The following is an 8366-nucleotide window of genomic DNA, read 5'->3' on the forward strand; positions in this document are numbered from 1 at the left end:
AATAGGAGGGGAAATGGAGAGGTGTCTTTCTTTCTTTGTTCACTTATTTATTCGTTCCTATTTATTAGGTGCCAATGCATACCAGGCGTCAAGCCATGGACTGAGGAGGTAATAATCACTGCCATCATGGAGCTTATGGTTTCAAGAGGGAAGTTGCTCAAGCAATTATACAAGCAAATGTGAAATTCTAGCTGTGGCAAAGTGTCATAGAGGTGAGAAACATGACGCCATGAGCACCAACAACAGGAGGGTTTGTTGACTTGGTTGAGGAGGTCAGGGATGGCTTCTTTGGGAAGGCAATACTTGAGCTAAAATCTGAAAGAAGAGTAAATATGCGGAGTAGTCATCAGGATTGTTCATAAATATTTGATTCCTTCTCTTTGTCCAGGGACATGCATGGTAGGGTTGCACTTTCCTGCCCCATTGAACCCAAGAGTGGTCATTGCTTCAACCAGTGAAATGTGAACAGAAGCAATGGCTCACTTCCAGGCAAAAGACCTCAGAGGCAGTACACATTTTGCAATATTCTCTTTTTCCTCTATCATAGTTGCTAGCAATATTTCAGATAGTGCTTGCCCAGGGGCCTGGATCCCAGAGTGCAAATGAGAGTAAAAATCCAGGGCAGAATGCCCTGCTAAACCATGACAAACATGAAAAGTGTACAGCTAAAGGATGCAGTGATGAGTTTGCCATTCATTCAGCAAGTATTTGGAATGCCTACTGTGTCCCAGATACCAAGTCTAGCAGATTCATCCTAGATGGAGTGACCAAGGGGAGGATGATATCTGAGCTAGGCTTTGAAAAAGACATAGGATGTTGACTGCTTTAGAAGAAAGGGGTTGGGGAAGGCATTTCAGGCAGGATAAATATCACTTGCAAAAGTGTAGGTATATGAAAACTATCAGCTTGTTGGAGAGACAGCTGGAGGAGTACAAACTGAAGACAGAAAAGCAGGTGGGGCAAGGCCTTGAATGCCAAGCTAAAGAACTGGGGTCCTTTCATCTGAGAGCCATAGGGAGTCACTGAAAAAGTTTGAGCTGAGGACAGTTATCATATAGGCTGTTCTTGAGGAACTGGCTAGGAAGCAATGCCCTGTGATGGCAAGGGTCAGAGAGTGCATATGGGAGCATTTCAGCTTGGAGAACTGTTTGGAAACTGATCCTTATAAATTGCTGGGGAGGAGAAAAGAGTCCTAGAGGGCTGTGATCATTGACTTAAAATGTTCAAAAAGCTCCAAGTGGGTGGGTGAGTGAGTGGGAATCATGGGTAGTCTAAGAGAGCAAAAGTGGGTTCAAAGATAGTGATGGCTGGGAGGTAGATTTGTTCCAGCAAGCAGAACTTCCTGAAAATGGTAGCAACTATATTCATTTTCTTTTGCTGGCCTAACAAATTACCATAAATGTAGTGGCATAAAATGACACAAATAGATTTTCTCATAGTTCTGTAGGTCATAGTTCAGATGGCCTTTACTCGTCCTCTGCTTAGGGTTTCACAAGGCCAGAATCGAGGTGTCATCAGTGCTACATTCCTTCCTGGAGGCTCTAGGGGGGAATCCATTAATGTAGTTGGACAAATGCAGTTCCTTGCCATTGTAGGAGTGAGGTCCTCATTTCCTTGATGGCTGTTCACTGAGGGATTGTATTTGCTCCTAGAGGTTGCCCACATTCCTTCCCATGCTTTCCATGTGCTCCCCTCATCCCCTCCACCATAAAAGCAGGTGGCATTTTTCTCACGCTTCACTATGCTCAGGCAGGTGGAGACAAATTTGATTTCTTTTTTTGCCACATCTCCCTGACTCCAGCTAGAAAAACTTCTCTGCTCTTAATTTGTCATATAATTAGATTATATCTACCATCTGGGTAATCCAGAATAATCTCCCTTTCTTAAGGGCGAAACTTTAATTATATCTGCAAAATTCCTTTTGCCATGTATTTACATGTTCTGGAGAATAAGATGGGGGCATGATAGAATTTACTACAGGAACACAATAAGCTGACTCAAGTTGGTGTTGAGCTCCCATTTCTGGATGGCAATAAGCATTCATTCATTCACCAAACATCCACTGGACACTTATTTACTCTTTTTAATGTCATTCTCCTTAAATTCCATTGTGTATGTTATTAATATGACTGTATACCAGCTTGTTTTTGTTAGTATTTGCCTTGTACCTCATTTTACCCTTTTAGTTGTACACTTTCTGTCATTTCTTTAAACAACATATAGCTAATTTTGTATTTTAACTGACTTGAGAATCTCAATCTTTTAATGGATAAACTTAGACCCTTTACATTTATTGTAAGTTATGTGGTTATAATTATTTCTGTCATTTTATTTCTTATTTCTTGATTACTATACTTTATTATACTGTGGTGTATGTGTGTGTGTTTCTGATTACTATACTTTTTATTTTCTCTTCCCCTTTTCCCTTCTCTGCTTTCTGTTGAATTGATTGAGATCATTGATTTCCTTTTACTGTTTTGGAAGTTATATATTGTATTTTTTTTCCTTCTAGTGATTCTACATTTAAAAAATTCTTATTTGCTTATACTTATTTAACATCTATTCAGCACCAGCCTAGTTGTAGTTATGCCTTCAGTTGGCAATTCCATTTTGGGATCCTGGAGAAGTGACTGCTACCTTTGGAAGAAAGATAGAATGAGCTCTAGAGTCCTCTTGACTTTAACATCTTAGGGCTTTACAAGTCTGTAATTCTAAGATTTTAAAATTCAGTAATTCTCACACTCTCTACATTTTATTCTAATATTCCATTAGTTTAATATTCTAAAATTCTGCGGTTCCCTGTTCTTAAAATAATTCTGAAATTTCAAGGACATGAGGCACCCTATATCTAGTACTTATAAAATTAATCAGCTTACTATTCTAGAATTTTTTAATTCTAAAGATTTACTTAGGTTTTAATTAAATTAGTAGTTTAAAATTAGTTAAAACTAAGGTTTTAAAATTTTCTCTTTAAAACTGAAGGTTAAAAGGAGTTTCATTTTTAAAGCTTTCTCCAGTTCTAAAATTCTGTGGTTCTAAGTCTCCTATAAAGCTAGAATTTTAGAATTTATTGGTCTAATATTATAGAAATATATATATATATATTTTACATATGGAGTCTCGCTCCGTTGCCCAGGATGCAGTGCAGTGGTGCTATCTCTGTTCACTGCAACCTCCGCCTCCCAGGTTCAAGCGAATCTCCTGCCTCAGCCTTCCAAGTAGCTGGGACTACAGGCACGTGCCACTACACCCAGCTATTTTTTGTATTTTTAGTAGAGACAGGTTTTCACCATGTTGGCCAGGATGGTCTCTATCTCTTGACCTCGTGATCCGCCCACCTTTGCCTCCCAAAGTGCTGGGATTACAGGCGTGAGCCACCACGCCCGGCTGAATTCTATAATTTTAAGATGTTATTGTTGAGTCTTCTAAAATAATATGGTTCTAAATGTCTCTTGAGCTAGTTTTTAAAATTCTCTTGCTCCAAGGGTCTAAGATTCAATCTTAAGTCTCTTGCAGAATCTGCATCTGGTCTCAGCCTAGGTCTCTTGCAGAATCTCTGAGGAGGCTGAAGCCAATTAGTCTACCTTCCTCACACTTGATCTCAGTGCAACCAGCTCTGTCGCAGGTTCTCCTGGGACTGACTAGTCCAGTTCTGGATTAAAGTCAGGCTCTGGCACCTGTCCCTGGAATAGTACTTGAAGATCAGCAGTTTCATGTGGCTCCATCACAGGCCAGGTCTCCTTAAATGCAGTGAGGCCTGGTTCCCCTGGACCCATGAGCCCTCAGTAGCATGGAGGTACTGAGCAATTTAACAAAGTGGCCGACACCTGATTGATGATGGGTTCTTTAGAAAGTAGGACACAGGACCGATAAGTTGTGCTGAGAGTTGCTTAGATGGCAGGGTCTTGTACCAGGTGTAGATGGAGATATGACATGTTTCTTCTACAGCCTTTCCACCTTTCCTATTTTGAAATATTGCCTGGAGCCTGTCCTCGCTAAAGGCCAATTTTCTTCTCCATCTACGTACAATTTATGGTCCTTCCAGATTGCTATCTTTGCTAGGTAACAGAGATGAGTGAATAAGGTAGGTGATCATCTTGGAGCAAATAGAGAAGTCAAAGCAATTTCTCCTCATCCTACCAATTTCTTCCTTCACATTCCTTACATCTCTTGGAGAAGGCATGTCAGGCAGGAGTTTTTCAGTTGCAAAAACAGGAACCCCACTCCATAAGTTAGAATTGTACTTCCTTGAAATGCAAATATAGTAGCTTAAATAAGCAAAGTGTTTATTTTTCATAGGTATTAAGAAATCCAAAGATCGGCATTGCATTTGTAATTCAGGCAGGAAAAAGGCAAAAGAGCAAAAGGGCAAAGAGCTTTCTTTTGGGGTCTTGTCTTTTTATTTGGGAATGACATTTCTCCCAAGGAGTCATTGCTGAGAACTGGGTCACATGGCCACTTAGAGCTACAAAAAAGTACAAACAAGTGTTTCAGAGAGCTGCATTGCTATATGAAATGCCAATAGCATTGGAAAGGGAAAATGAATTCTGATCGGTGACCAGCAGCATCTGCCATACCCATGAAAACTTATGTAATTGGAAAATAACTCTAGGGGTATTCAGGCTTCAGGCATAGCTGGATCCAGGGGTTCAGTGTTGCTAGATATAGTGGTTACTCTGTGTGGTTCCATTCTTGGTGGCAAAATGGCTCACAGGCTGGGTATGAACCCAGCACTATAATCTCAGCACTTTGGGAGGCAAGGCTGGAGGATCACTTGAGCTTACAAGTTCAAGGCCAGCCTGGGCAGCATAGGGAGGCCCCATCTCTATTTTAAAATAAAATAAACTAAAACAACAACAACAAACAATAACAACAAATGGCTACCAGAAGCTGCAAACTGACATTACATTAGTTTAGCAATCCCAGGAATTGAGAACACTCAATTTTATTGTTGTTGTTGTTGCTGATAGTTCCAGCACAAAGCCTAGACTAGAGTCTCATTGTCCTGGCTTGGATCACATGTCCATCCCTGGATAATCCATTATGCCTGGGAACAGAGCTTGTGGTAGAAAATATACTCTGATTGGTCACGGTTGGGCAATATCTCTCCCTTGGAGCTTCAGGGTAGGGTCAGCCCCATTGAAAACGTATGGACTGAGACCAGGTGAGGACCAGGCACCACAAAGGAGAAGGGATATTGGGCAGGTAAAAGTCACTAGTTCCCACTCGGGGATGTGCATGTGCTTTCCTCATTACACCAAGTCAGCATCAGCAGAGGATCAGCCAAGTTATTGGACCTTGAGTCATAAGTCACAGGTTTGGTTTCCATTCATTCATCATTCATCCAAGCATCAAATAATCCTTACATTTCCTGTGTGATTCAAGCTGGCCACACTCCTTTTCAATGGCTTCAGTGTCCTTTCTGGCATAGGAGTAGATACTCCCATAAAATCCCATAATTTTTAAAAGTGTGAACCCCAGGCTCAGACACCTTTGTTTCATTCCAGGTTCTGCCACCTCTGTGACCTTGGGCAAGCCACTCCCCCATTTGAATCTAAGTTTCCCCAGTGTCCATAATCCCACCTACTTATTGGTTGTTGTGAAGAGGGTGAATGAGATCATGAATAAGACGCATGTACCTGGGTCCTGGGCTATAGTTAGCATTTCCTATCTGGTGGCTATCATCATCATCATCATCATCATCAGCAGCAGCAGCAGCAGCAGCATCAACATTGTTACCTGTCTCAGGACACTGGCCGGGAATACTTTCATTGAATTGCAAAGCATCTTAATCAAAAACAAATTGCCAAACTCTAAAGCTCAGTATCCCCTGTCTACCCCTTGTCTTGCCCCCATCACCCCCCTTTTCCAGTTTTTCCTGGGCCAAGAGAAGAGTCTCCCTGTCCTAGGAGCTTTGGGGACGGCACACTGACCCCTTCTTTAAATTCATCTCCCTCAGTGTTCCAGGCCCATCCCTATTGGAAAAAATGACTCTCACAAAAGATCCCTCAGCAGCAATTATCTAAATGGGAGGCTGCAAGGGGGAGAACCATTTAGAATCCACTTCATTGCAGGATTAGCTAATTAATTAACGGTTTCACTGACAACTCGCTGGAGAAGTGTATGTTAAACAGGAGCACAGTGGGGCGTGATTTATAGACTCTGACACCCCCCCCCATCCCTGGCCTCTCCACCCGGGCTCCCTCTTTCCCACCCACCCCACAGCCCCCACCCTTCTGCTCACCCCCAGAGCAGGGAAATCTGTGGGGACCCTCTTGCAAGCTCCCTCTGGAGTTCCAGGGCTGGGCTGCTGGCCGAGGGGGACCCTGTGGAGTTGACAGAAGGGCGACTGAGGAGGGGGTGGGCTGGGGAGACAGGGGACAATGAAGAGATAACAAGAGGGCTGAGGCCCCAGGGGTGGCTGCATCTGCCCCTTGCCCCCAGCCCAGAGCCCCTCCATCTGTGCCCATCCCGGCACGTGGGGCCCTGTAGGCACCTGCTGGCCACGGCTGTTTCCTTGCTCCTAGAGTTCAGGGCTTTCCAGAGCCCCACCCACTCTCTGCTTGGAAGAGACAGCACTGTTTAGGGAGCCCAGAGACTTGGCTTTGCCTTTCTTTTGGGAAGGGGGTTTTCAGAGGACGTAAACTAGACTAGGAACGAAGGGCAGGATGTCAAAACAGGGTAAGGAAAAGGAGAAGAAGCCAGAAGTGAGGATGATGGACAAGAAGCCAGTGGTAACATACTGGACGAGGGTTTCTCAAAACACACCGCATGGGCCACCTGCGTCAACATCATTGCGGTGGCACATGAAACACACAAATGTCTGACCCAGACAGATTTCATAGCAACCCAATATCAAACCCTGGTGTGGGCGCTGGGTATCTGACTTTTAACACCCTGATTCTGAATGCCATGGATGTTTAGGAGCCCGACTTAGGGCCAGGTGCAGTGGCTCACGCTTATAATCTTAGCACTTTGGGAGGCCAAGGCAGGTGGATCACTTGAGGCCAGGAGTTCGAGACCAGCCTAGCCAACATGGCGAAACCGTCTCTACTGAAAAAAAAAAAAAAAAGAAAGCAAAAAAAAATTAGCCAGGTGTGGCGATGCGTGCCAGTAATCCCAGCTACTTGGAAGGCTGAGGCAGGAGAATCACTTGAACCCCGGAGGCAAAGGTTGCAGTGAGCCGAGTCACTCCAGCCTGGGGGCCAACAGAGTAAGACTCCATCTCAAAAAAAGGAAAGAGCCTGACTTAGAAGCTTGCTAAAGGAGAATGACAAATTTGCTGCATCCTGAGAGCCCATAGCAAAGCAGAGCCTGCATTCCAGCTTTGGATCCTTTCTGCTACTGATGAGGTTCTAATCTGGGCTTCAGGGGTGCTGGGGTGAATATGGGAACCTCCTGAGGCTGCAAACAAAATGTTCTGAATGTAGACAAGTATTTTTCTGGGAGGAGGGTCTACAGCTTACATAAGGCTTAAAGGGGAACATAACCCCAGATGAGGTTAAGCATCTTCAAATTAGCTTCTCTGAGCTTCAATTTCTTTGGCTGCGATTCTAGAAGAATCACCTCTGTCTCACACACCATAGGGGAATGTGAGCAAAAACACCAGTAGAGATATACATGCTCTCCAATGCAAGGCATGAGGTGCCCCAAAAGGGATCCTCTCACCCTATCCTCGGAGGGCCCCATTTCTCAGTTATTAGGGGTTCAGTCAGCAGTACCTGAGAGAAAAAGGAGGAGGGAACCTGGGCTAGGTCATGTCACCCGGGGAAATTCTCCAAGGAGGAATGCATCACAGAGGGCTGGATGGGAACCACCTTGCCAGGGACTCCCAGGGACAAGGGTGGATGGGAGAAGAGAAAAGGAGCCACACCTGCCAGAGCCCAGCATTGAGGCATCTGGAAGGGAAGGAAAGGAATTCATGGTGCTGTGTGTGTCTCCATTTTATAGATGTGCAAACAGAGGCATTACGAAATTAAGTGATAAAGCCAGTAAATAATGGAGTTCCATAAATGTTTGATATATTATAAACATTCAGCGAATGCTTAAATATCATAAAATATATATCAGAAGATTAGAATAGTTCCCGGCACATAGTAAGGGCTCAGTGAATGTTATTATTATGCATTATGTTTACCTATATGCATAGGCCCCACTAGATGGTTGACCCATTTACTGCTCACAATGGCCTCCTAAGGTAGCTAGTGTAATGTTCTCCACTGCACAGGGAGGAAACTGAGAAGGTAGGGGACTGACTCTCTTCTAAGTTCGCACAGCCTAACCTGTGGAGCCTGTCTCAGTGTTTCTATGTGAAAGGACAGGTTAGGGGTCCCAGCCTGGCCTCATTGAGCACCCCAGAACCCATA

This window comes from Pongo abelii, chromosome 10, assembly GCF_028885655.2.
Source record: "Pongo abelii isolate AG06213 chromosome 10, NHGRI_mPonAbe1-v2.0_pri, whole genome shotgun sequence".
Classification (NCBI taxonomy): Eukaryota; Metazoa; Chordata; class Mammalia; order Primates; family Hominidae; genus Pongo; species Pongo abelii.